The following is an 11,350-nucleotide window of genomic DNA, read 5'->3' on the forward strand; positions in this document are numbered from 1 at the left end:
GGGGCCGACAAGAAAGCTGGGGAGGGGCTTTTGACAAGGGCACGTAGCGACAGGGCAAGGGGGAATGGCTGGAAGCTGAAGGAGGGCACATGGACATTAGACATGAGGAAGAAATTCTCCCCTGTGAGGGCGGCGAGGCGCTGGCCCAGGCTGCCCAGAGCAGCTGTGGGTGCCCCATCCCTGGCAGTGCCCAAGGCCAGGCTGGACGGGGCTGGGAGCAGCCTGGGCTGGTGGGGGGTGTCCCTGCCCGTGGCAGGGGGGCTGGAACGAGGTGACCTCTAAGGTCTCTTCTAGCACAAAGCATTCTATGATTCCGTGATTTTTAAACTGGAGTCAGAGTAAAGAGCAAGCACCACAGGTTTCAGCAAGAAGAACTTTTCACGAGCTAGCAGCCATTCGCAAACCAAGACCTTTTTAGTAGAATTAAACTCACCACACGCACGGATACATTTAGAAGATCAGAAAAGGAGAAGCAATACCCCTAAAATCCTCTCCCTATCCCTCTAGCAGTGCTCTCAGTGTGGTTTGTGCAGCAAATGATCAACGTTTCCTTAGCAGTGGAGACCTGGCTGGAGCTCGCTCTTCCTCCTGCCTAGCACAGCTCGTGCTGGAGGCAGGTATGTGCATGTGCTCAGCAAGGCTGCTCAGCTATCAGCCTGGTACTCTTTACTTCTCAGCACATGGGCTAAAATGTAAATCTCCTGCTTTAGGGCTGTAGTCCTAAATGTAATGTGAATATAGACCAGCTTGAGATAGTCCCTGTACCGATCAAGAGAAACTGGGGCCTTCTAAACACCTAGAGTCACATGCTTTAATGGTTTGGACCAAAGCCTGAAGACAGAGATCCCAAAATACAGTATTTCATAAGATGCCAATTTCATGGCATGACCAGTGTCCTTGAGTGATCATGTGCAGTCACTGATCTACCTTTGCAGGATGGGCAACTGCCGGCCTGTGAAGCAGCCCCCTGAGGCCAGCGGCACTCTCCATGTAAACTCTCATTTCACCGTCTGTCTCTGTTAAGCTGAACAACATTGCTGTCAAATACTCCACCTTTTCTCCCCTATTTATTTCAATTCCCCATTATTTTGGCTTTGTACACCATACTCTTTGTTTAAAGTAAAAAGTATTAGCATGTCTTCTTTTTTGCCAGTGCTTTACAATCTGTTCTGCCACTTCAGACAGGTGGTCTTTTTTGGTAGACCACGCATCTCATCTTCTCTGTCCTGACAGTCTTTGACCCTCTGTACACCCTTTTCACACTTCTAGTTAAATGGGCATCTGTTTTCTCCTCCTTCCTCCTTATGGGAAGGTTTCAACTAAATGCTTACCAGGCTCTGCTCTCTAACAGTCATTCAGTAACTCAACAAATAAGAATTTTTTTAGAGGAATTTTGTTTGACAGTTCATGCAAAAGCCTACTTGCCTCTTGAACATACTTGTTCAAGCTTATTTTGCACTTAGTTATTCCTGTAAAAGTAAACATATGCAAATATGTTTTTTCATGTAAGGCACAACTATATTATTCTATTAATTAAAAACATCCTCATGTACTTTTCCATGACAAGACTGTGATCCTGATTTGCAATAAACACTCGTTACAGCAAGCTTAATTGATACTTTAACACTGGAACCTATTATCATTCAGCGTTTGCTAATATAGTCAGTGGCTAGAGTTTATATTTCTCACAGAAGTACTGTTTAATTTTCTCCCTGTGTTACCTACCATTAGCAGATTTAGCAGCAAAAATCATACACGGTTCCCAGCCTCTGACTGGACCAAATCAATGTTTTTTAGCCGGACTGAAAAGGAGCAGTGAAGGCAGTTTTTTGAAAGGCCCCAACTCTTACTTTTTTTCTGGACTATGTTTTTTTAAAATAAAAATAAACATTAATACAAATATATTTGGCACAAATAACGTCTAGGACATGGCAGCAGCAATATTACTGAATCTAGCTCCTTTCACCCACATGAAGCCATCTGCTATTCCCTCAGGTTGCAGTTGTTAATTTGCTGCACCTTTCTATTACTGGTTGCATGAAAGATTAATAGGGGTGGGGGTTACTTGGCTTGAGAGGGTTCATGGGCTTCTACGTCAGTTGAAGTTATTTCATGTGAAAACGATGCAAACATTGTTTTCCCTTCTACACTATCCCTCATACAGGAAGGGATATCAGTTTGTTGCCTAAAGCCATCTAGAGCCTGAGGAAAAATACTATTTATTTCAATTAACATAACAGTCATTTAGACTCCCTCAGTATTCAGGAAGAAACTAAAACTGAAGATGGAGAAGCTTCATGCAGCCATGGCTGGGTTTTCAGAGTGAAGTTTAGATGAGCACACATACACGTGTGCACGCGTGATTGTACCTGTATATGGAGACTATACCTTGTACCTCATGCTTTCCAGAGCAGTGGTGTTGGTGTGAGGTCACCACTTCATTTAGCTTTTCTGCAAATACTGTGGAACATTTAAGTGGTCTAGGAAATACGATCTTTTAAACATCTTGTGAGATAACTTTGGCAGGGTATATCCTTCTGAGCACCTACCAGTATTACTGAATATAAATATACAGAGAAATACATTCTAATTTTTTAAAAAAATATTTTATACAGGCAAACACATTCGCAGTGTGGATATCTCCACATACTCTCCATGCAAGACGCATATATATGATTTTATGTACATATGCCTACATGTAAACTATATGCAAAACATGTATTTGGGTTTAAATTAGAATAGACACACCTACAAATATGAAGTTACATATAAATATGCAGATATATTAATTAGGACTGCAGTCTAGTTCTTAGTTTTATTTCATAAAAATTAGATAGGATTAAGTTGGAGTACTTAAAGAGATACAATAAAGTCTACTGTATTTCAAGGGATAAGGCACCAGTCTAAGCAACAGGACGATGTAGGTATTCAGAAGGCTGTAAAAACCTGTCAGAGTTAAGGCAGAAAGACAGGTATTTAGAGTACTGTTTGCCAGAGGGTTGATCTACAGAGTTTCTATAGTGGGCACTGAGAGAATGATTCTGTGACACAGGATCCCAAGGCTGTGATTAATCCCAGAATGCAAATCCCGGGCTGATAAGGGCCAGGAGGGTGAGAATGTATCAGTGCTGCAGACTGCAGCGTACTGTAAATATACCTGAGGCATTTTAAATAACCTATAGTGGGAACCAGAGGCAGCTTTGATGCAGTAGCAGAAAGCAGCGTCAGCTTAGATGCAGTGTAGACCTCTTCTCGCCAAGAAGGGTGCTGCTGTAATTACTCTGTGTGTAGTACCTCTGGACATACCTGAAGTCAGAGCATACAGTTCAACACCAAAGCACACATGACAGAGGACAGTGTTTACTGTTGGGCTTCTCAAACAGAAACCCAACACTGTGCTTCTTTTTCTCATAGTAAAGCCAAGACAACGTTCCACCCCATGTGATGCATGTTCTAGTATAGCATGTTACTGCTGATATCCGATTTCATACTTGTGTTCAGTTCTGGAATATATATATATATGTAATTTTTTTAAACTGACATCTAGACTTCAGCTACTTTTTCCTGTTGCTGCAGTGAAATACAGAAGCAGTGTGAAACTCATTCTGAGACTATGTGGGGAGTCCCAATCCTTTTTGAAGAGGATTATCCATGTTCTCATTCCCCTCTGCAGGGACAACAACAGAAGCTACTGCCATCAGGCTGTCTCCATTGCTCTGTCAAATCCAACAGGCAAGTTCCCTGTTGACACAACTCCGTTAAAACCAATGGACTTTCATCATCGGAGATTATAGCCCTAAAACTGTTTGCAAGGATTTCCCAAGAGAAAGAGCACAGGCTGACCTTGAAAAGAAATTAAAGGCTCTGTCATTGGTTGCCAATATTTGAAATTCAACAACTGTAAGCTCAGGGAGGACCAACACGTGGAAAAAATTCCGTATCTCCTATGGATAAAAATCATGCCTAAACAAAACACACACGCATGTTTTTATGCTTAGTCCCCAGTGACAGTAATGTCATGCCTAACGTTTACTTATACGTGTACTTGTATTGTTTCTAAGGTCTTATACTAACTTGAGAGTCCATGGTAGACAATGATACGTGTGCTTAGTTGCTCAGTCAAACTACATTAAGCACACTGTCTAAACATTTTTTAAAAAAATAAAACCAAACCAAAACCAAAACCACCCTGAAACATCACAACATTGATTTTAGGAAATGTCACTTCCAAAGTTTAGGTTCTTGCATTTGAAGTAATTCACATCAGAAATCAATGTGGATTAACTTTCCTTAGTATCTCTGCATACATATGTCCTAAGTACACAGTGAGAGGAATTCAAAACTAAATCTTTTTCCTTCACAGCTCCCCTCTCCTGCTGTAGTTTCCAATGAAGTCACCACCCTCTGTAGCTTGCCACAGTTGTCACTAAGTTTAATGAAGCTGTCACAGTTGCATAAAAAGTCAGTGTAAGGTTCCAAATAAATCCTTTAACACGGGAACATGCGGAACCAGACATGTAGAAGAAGAAAAGGCTACTCAAAATAAACATCAAGGGAAAAATGAAGGAGACAGGAGAGCTTGGTGTTTTGCACACACCTTGAGTTGCTAACAGCTAGATTTGCAGTTATGGTAGTTAGGCTGTACCAGGGTTAGCTTGAATCCATCCCTGGGAATTTTTCTGAGTGCTGTCAACAGTATGCCTAGCCTGGGTCTTATTTTAGCCATCCAGCTTAATCATTCTCTGTCTAAAGCCAGAAATGATGCACTCTCCTTCCATTGTGGTTCCCTCCTGAGATCAAGAGACAGAAAACCATCCCCATGTCTGCCACTGATTACGAGACAGTCCCATCCATGGATGAGGGGGAAGGATAAACAACATGTGGGGAGCTATGTGCGGTGACCAGGAAATTCACTGCACAGTGAAAGAACTAGGGGCTCGTGTGCTCAGGTTACACAAGCACGTCATCTTCATTGTGTACCAACAAACTGGCTATCATATCTAGGATATATGACATGGCTAGCTGTCATCTTGGATTTCTGAGTGTTTGCTGATTTTAGTCTGTTGTAACCGCTATCAACAATGCAAGACACTGAGGATTCAGCATGATTTGCTAAATGGATACACTTCCTTTGCAGGACAAGCAACAGAAATACTTCCCTCTAAGGAAAACTGTGTTTCTGAGACACAGCAGACCATGCCGAATCCCCTCAGTCCTCTCCCAGTCACTGCTTCCCCATCCACACGTGGAGATGAGGAGGAGACCTTCCTGCTGGCTGAGGACTCTGTAACTCCACTGAGTTTGTTCACATGAACAGCTAAGACTGCTGAAAGACAAGGTGAAGAGATTAGGGGCTTTTCTGGCTGATTATTTGAACCCTCAGCAAACTGGGTGCTTACCAGTTAAGTATACGCAAAACTTGCATTTGTTTAAAAATGAGAAGATTTGGTAAAAAAAAAAACCAAACTTTTTTCCTTATCTTTGATCATGCAATGATGTGTATTTTACACTTTAAAATGCAAGAAGAGATAGAAGATTAACTTTTTAGGCAAATATGTGAAATACTCCTTGGAATTACTTTTAAAAGTAATTTTGACCCTCCCAAAATGAAACATGCTTTCAGAATGTTCCCTTCCTTTTCAGTAGCACAGAGAAAGGAAAAGAGAGGAAACGGGGGGAAAAAATTTCCACCCCATTTTTCCCAAGACTTTGGAACACTTGGAATACAGAGTAACAGGAAAATTGGGCTGCTCACTTTCAGGAAGGATGAGTGTTTGCAGCAGGCGGTGACAGCAGCCCGCAGGAGCAGTTGTGTGCAGCGGGTCTGAAACACACACGGTGCTGCGGGAAGAGTCAGATCCGCAGCAGTCATCTGGCCTGCATCTCTGCCCACAGCAAGGGTGTTCAGACAAGTCATTTACAGCAGGAAACATTCTGACCCACGCTTCTCAGCACTGTCATCAGCATTTTACATTGATTTCATTACCTATTTAGGCACTGGCTGGGACGAGACCCTAAGCCTATGGTTCTTGGGTGGTATCGTCAGTCTGAGCTGGAAATGCTTTTTCTGCAAGCTAGCTCAGATATGTTTATAAAAATTGCAGTCACTCGGAAAGGGCTTCTTTGTTAGCACCTTTAGAAAAGGCCTTCAAATGTATTCCTGGTTCTCTCTGGCTTTTACAGAATTAGGTGTCTCGTCTAGCTTGGTTCTTCTCTAGATCCCACTGGCCACCCACAGTAACCCTGTCAACATGATACCAAACATGCTCTACCTTAGTTTCACCTTTGTAAATTTAGAAAAAAAACACCCTAGCATTTCTCCAACTGTTCTCTCTTGAATACTTGACTTTCACAGAACAGTGCCTTAATCAATAATCAAGACAACAGCTTTGAATGCATACAAATTATGCAGGTCCACTTCACTGCAACTATAAACTGTAGTTTATTTTTCAGCTGATAAACATTTTCCAACAGATTGTACGTTAATGACACTGCTGCTGGCAAAACAAGCTACCTTCACCCTGAGCTGCTTCCAGATGCTAAACAAAGCCTTAATATACCCAGACTATCCTTAGAGGCAACTATCTCTTCACCTGTATGAATGACTTAACATGCAGTGCCATACATTTGGCATCGCTGGTATATAAGATACTACCTCCAAATATGCAGTGAAAGTCTTTGATCAAAGCACAAACAGAATGAGACTAGCAGCTTCCAGGAGGTTCTGCAGCTGGGTTTATTCAGCAGTTGCAGAGACCGTGCAGGAGTTTTCACTTTTTCCAAGACAACTATTTTGGAATGTATTCTCTGTGTATACAGAAGGTTTCTTCCAGATTATTTGTTTGTTTCACACCTATGCACCTGCCACAATATATACAATGAAAATAAATTCTGTGAGAGTCTTGCTGTTGGAAGAATATGGTAATCTCAAAAGAGTGATGGCTAGTCCTTGTCATTTCACCATATAAATATTATAGCCATAATTTCTTTGATGAAGCCAGAGAAAGATGCCAAATCAGATTACATCTTTGCAGTCTTCTTTCTTTGTAAATAAATGAATAAAAAAAAAGCCAATACATCACCTTCCAAAGACAGAAATATATATTGGTAGTAATAAAGCAACTCATAAGATATTGCTTACGCAAACAAGCAAGAATAGTCCTGGTTAATTCACCATCTAATACTAATAGGAAAGGGTTGGGACCTGGAAAGATCTTAATAACTCAGGACTCTATACCTGGAATGATTCTGTAATTTTATAAAAAGTAAAATGGAAAAACAATGTGTTCAGGGAAGCACAGAAAAGCATTGCTACAACAGCAAAACAAATCAAACACTGATCAATATCGCTGTGGTCACCCGTTAACAAAGACCTGTGATGCGTTTTGAATGCACTTTGTATTGAAGCCATATTTTTCCCTGTTTCCCTGATGCCTTACAGTAATGAAACACATATGAAATCATTTCTGGAGGAAGGATAGTCGTAGTCATCCTCTTCCTCCTATTTTCCCTTCATACATCCTTTGTGGTGGTGCCTAAATTGCAGATGAGGGTTGGAAAATAGCACTTAGAGCTAGATCTGACTGAAGATGATAGAAAGCCATACCAATGACAGATCTGAAGGACTTCAAAACAGGATTCAAGCAGAGTCAACCCAGTCACATTTTGGAACGATTAGTGTCTTTGTCTCAAACAGCTTCTGTCCTACCATCTCCATTCATATAGAGCCTGGAAGGCAGAGAACAGCAGGGAGGCTACTCTGACTTTCTTGACTGTGGAAGAATATAAAGAAAAAAAATTCTTTTAAATCTAAGGACCAAAATTTTAAGATCTCTGCCAGGCTGCTTCATTTACGAAAGCTATTTAACAGCCTAGTAAACCCTGTGTTCGCTCATCCCATCGCCAGATGCATGCAGTTTCTCAGGGTAGCAAAGTTGCTAAGCTCTGTTAAGGTGCTGATACCACAGCCTAGCTAACATCTTTTAAGAGGCATCCACTACACACTAGCATAGCTTTTGGGAATTGGCACCACCACATACCAGGGTGCTGCTCAGCGGTGCTCCTGCTCACGTACAGCCTGACAGCAACACAGCTACGGCCACACTGCACCTGTGTGTACACAGACCGGCTGGCCCAAACACAGGACTGTGCTGACACGGCGACTCCGCTTTCAGGAGCTGACACCCCCAACGTGGCACCAACCTGCACGGCACAGACACGTCCCTGTGCAGCACAGTTATCTCTGCTACTCTGGCACCTACAAACACCAGCAGAGGAGAGGGTCCCATTTTGCTTGATTCTGTAACTACCAAAAAAAGCCACAAGTGCTTCTGACACATGTCAGGAAGAGGTGACAGGAGGCTGGGTTAGAAAAGGAATCAAGCAGATGATGAAAAACAAACCAAAACAAACCCCACGCACTGAAACACACTTGGTTCCTCTGTTTTCCCATTGTTGTCATAGGAGTCAAAGCTATTATCAAGCAGTCCTACAGCATGACTAACAGCAGATTAATCCTAAACAGGTTGATCCTCTGCTCCGTTAGCTCAAGCAAAGACCTAGAAAGGCGTGTTTTGGCTAGCCTGTACTTGCAGGACACTAACTGAAAGCATATTTCTCTTTCAGATGAATATAGCTGCATTCAAGACCCTTCTCAAGGCATCTCTACACAAAGCAGCGAGATATTTCCTCAAGTATGAATGCAAGACATGCCATTTTCTGCAGCATAAGGTAACAAATGAAAATATAATAGTAATCAAATCAAACTCAAGTGTTTTAAAGAAACCCAGATTTTTTCCTATTTTTGAAGCCATTGACCAGCAGAAGTCTCTCTCCCTTATCTTTAGCAGAGGATTCTGCAGCAGAATCAACTCCCACATGCAGGGCTGGTTTCTATCCCTTGACAGCTTGACAAGGGTGGGTACGCGTTTTTGTCCGAGGACTGCACTTGACTCCGTGGGCCAGATAAATACTTGGGAAAGAAAAGGAAACTTTGTAGTGTCACCGCACCCCATTTCCACAGAAAGCTAAGCTGCCAAGCAAAGCTCTCTTAGAAACTGCGCAGAGAATATAAAAGGGAAAAAAATAAATCAGTATGTTTTCCTGATTGCAATGACTTAATACAAATATACCATATTTTACAGGGTACTACTTAGTTTAATGTTTTATCTTTAAAGAAAGAAAATAAAATCCATGGCTTCTTTTGGAAATTGTATTTTCTACAGATGTGGCTTAGTCTGAGGTTTCCAATTGGAAATATTCTGACAAGGATGTGATCTTCAGGATAGGTTTTCATTGCTTTCAGAGAGTCTCTGTAAGGTATTTCAGATGGGAATTTTAGGGATGCCCATGGAGCAGGGATTTGTCACGAGTAAACGTCTGAACTAAAGGGAAAGCAGATTATAATCCATACCCATGTAATAGTGACTGTGCTGGCAACACACAGAACGGAGTGGAGAAGAGCCCCATGCCCTGGCACAGGCTGCCTCACCTATGACTATTCTCCTGCTCACAGATCCCTCATGAAGACCTGTCTCCACATCATTTTCCTATGCTTTACTTGAAGTATTTCATTGTCTAACTTGAGGAAGCAATTTCTAGTTTTGTTCACAGTTGGTCTACATATTAGAACAGTGGCAGAGAGGAGAGTCAGCATGAGCATGCTACTCTGTTGGAGGCAGCCGAAGACAACCCTGCCATCCAGCAAGCTTTGATGTTAAAACCCAAACACAAGAAATCCACAATCCAGCAATGTCACCCTTTTCTGATTAGACTCTGAGATTTCATTCTACCCCCGCTGCAACACCTCCCCTTCTTTGCAGGCTCTAAAGAAAATTCACAGGAGCCTTTCCACCATCTAATACAGCTGGTGCCCTTCCAGCTCCTGTGATGCCAGCCACTGCTCTCACAGATCAAGGTGACAAATTTCCACCTTCTGCAGAGAATTGTATTGTAGGATTGCATTGCAAAGACAAAGAGACAGAGGGACAACCTATAGCATTATTTAGCAACAAGTTAATGCTGGCTTTGGTTAGCTCACAGAAAGCGTGAAATAACAGTCTTCACAGCCATTTTGTTATCTTTAGCGAGGATCTTAATGAGGCAAAGTTTGTGGAAAAAGGTAGTATCTTTGATCAGAAAAAAAAAAAAAAATAACCCACCCAAGTCTTCAAGCACATAAGACTTTCTTTGTGTCTGACCTAGATAAAAGAACACAGGTAAGTTTAGGACAAGCCTGAACCCAGGCTAACCATGGGAGGAAAGGATATGCATACATGACCATTTAGGTTGCATTCTTTCTGAGCTCACATAAAAACTGACCTCAGTGCAAAGGTTTCATAGGGACAAGTGAAAAATCATAACAAGCTCTCTGGAAGCAAAACTCCGTGAACTGCAGGGTTATAGCAACTCTCTCTCCTACTCTTTTTGTGACTAGAGCACATCTTATCACCTGCCAAACCTTCTGTTGTTCACAGCAGAAGGTCAAAGTGCTTAATAAGAAAAAAATATAGCAGATAGGTTTTGGATAAAACTGCATTTTTGATCTGGCCACTGGCTGTACAAATGCCATTCTAATTACTTCATAAAATTTCACTAAGTTTTAATCCTACTGGTACTTCTAGTGATTTACTTTCAGCCACATTTTAATTAGATAAAGATGTAAAAAAATACTTTTAAAAACCCCTCTTCAGACAACAAAACATCTTCAGAATACAATGCATACTTTGCCACAAAAATCTCTGTGATGCTTGCCATTATAAATCATGTCTCTTTGAGGTAGGCAGGGACAGATTGCAGAGAAGCCTCACCCTGAATTCCTGAGAAACCTGGAACCACAGCCTCACACCTCACCCTTCATTTTCAATCTACTATATAGCACTGCCATTCTAGCTGGATATTTAAGCCAGAGTTTTCAGGTGTGACCCATTCTCCTCATTGCCAGACAAAACCCTTTCCCGCGCCAGGTGCACTCTATCATGCAGCAATAAAACCCACAAACCCTCAGAAGGCAAATGTCAGGGCAATCCTATCCAGCTGATTTCAGTTGCATTTGCAAAACCAACCATCTCCCCTGCACTCCCCCACCTCCCTCCATCTTCTGGTTCACATAGTTTCAGGGACTCATTCTCCAGTTGGGTATCGCTTCTGATTTGTCACCCTGCAATGCCTGAAAATCTTTTCCATTAATGACAGCAACAGCCAACTTGACTCTCCAGAGCTCTGAAACACAGCAAATTAAAACCATGGGGTAACAGCTGTTTCCCTGACCTTGACAACATATTACCTAGAAAAGAGCCTTCTATGCTTCTGCCTAGAAGAGGATTCAAATACTCCCTTTTTATAGATTCAT

At 41.8% G+C, this 11,350-nt stretch overlaps 1 long non-coding RNA gene across 1 annotated transcript; it reads left to right on the plus strand.

Moving 5' to 3' along the window:
• The first annotated feature begins 5,152 nt into the window (after nucleotides 1–5,152).
• LOC129737086 (uncharacterized) lies at nucleotides 5,153–9,101 on the plus strand. Its single transcript, XR_008734532.1, has 3 exons — nucleotides 5,153–5,338; nucleotides 8,626–8,730; nucleotides 8,847–9,101. It is a non-coding gene; the product is annotated as an uncharacterized LOC129737086 (long non-coding RNA).
• Nucleotides 9,102–11,350: the final 2,249 nt, after the last annotated feature.

This window comes from Falco cherrug, chromosome 11 (genome assembly GCF_023634085.1).
Source record: "Falco cherrug isolate bFalChe1 chromosome 11, bFalChe1.pri, whole genome shotgun sequence".
In the NCBI taxonomy this organism is placed as follows: Eukaryota; Metazoa; Chordata; class Aves; order Falconiformes; family Falconidae; genus Falco; species Falco cherrug.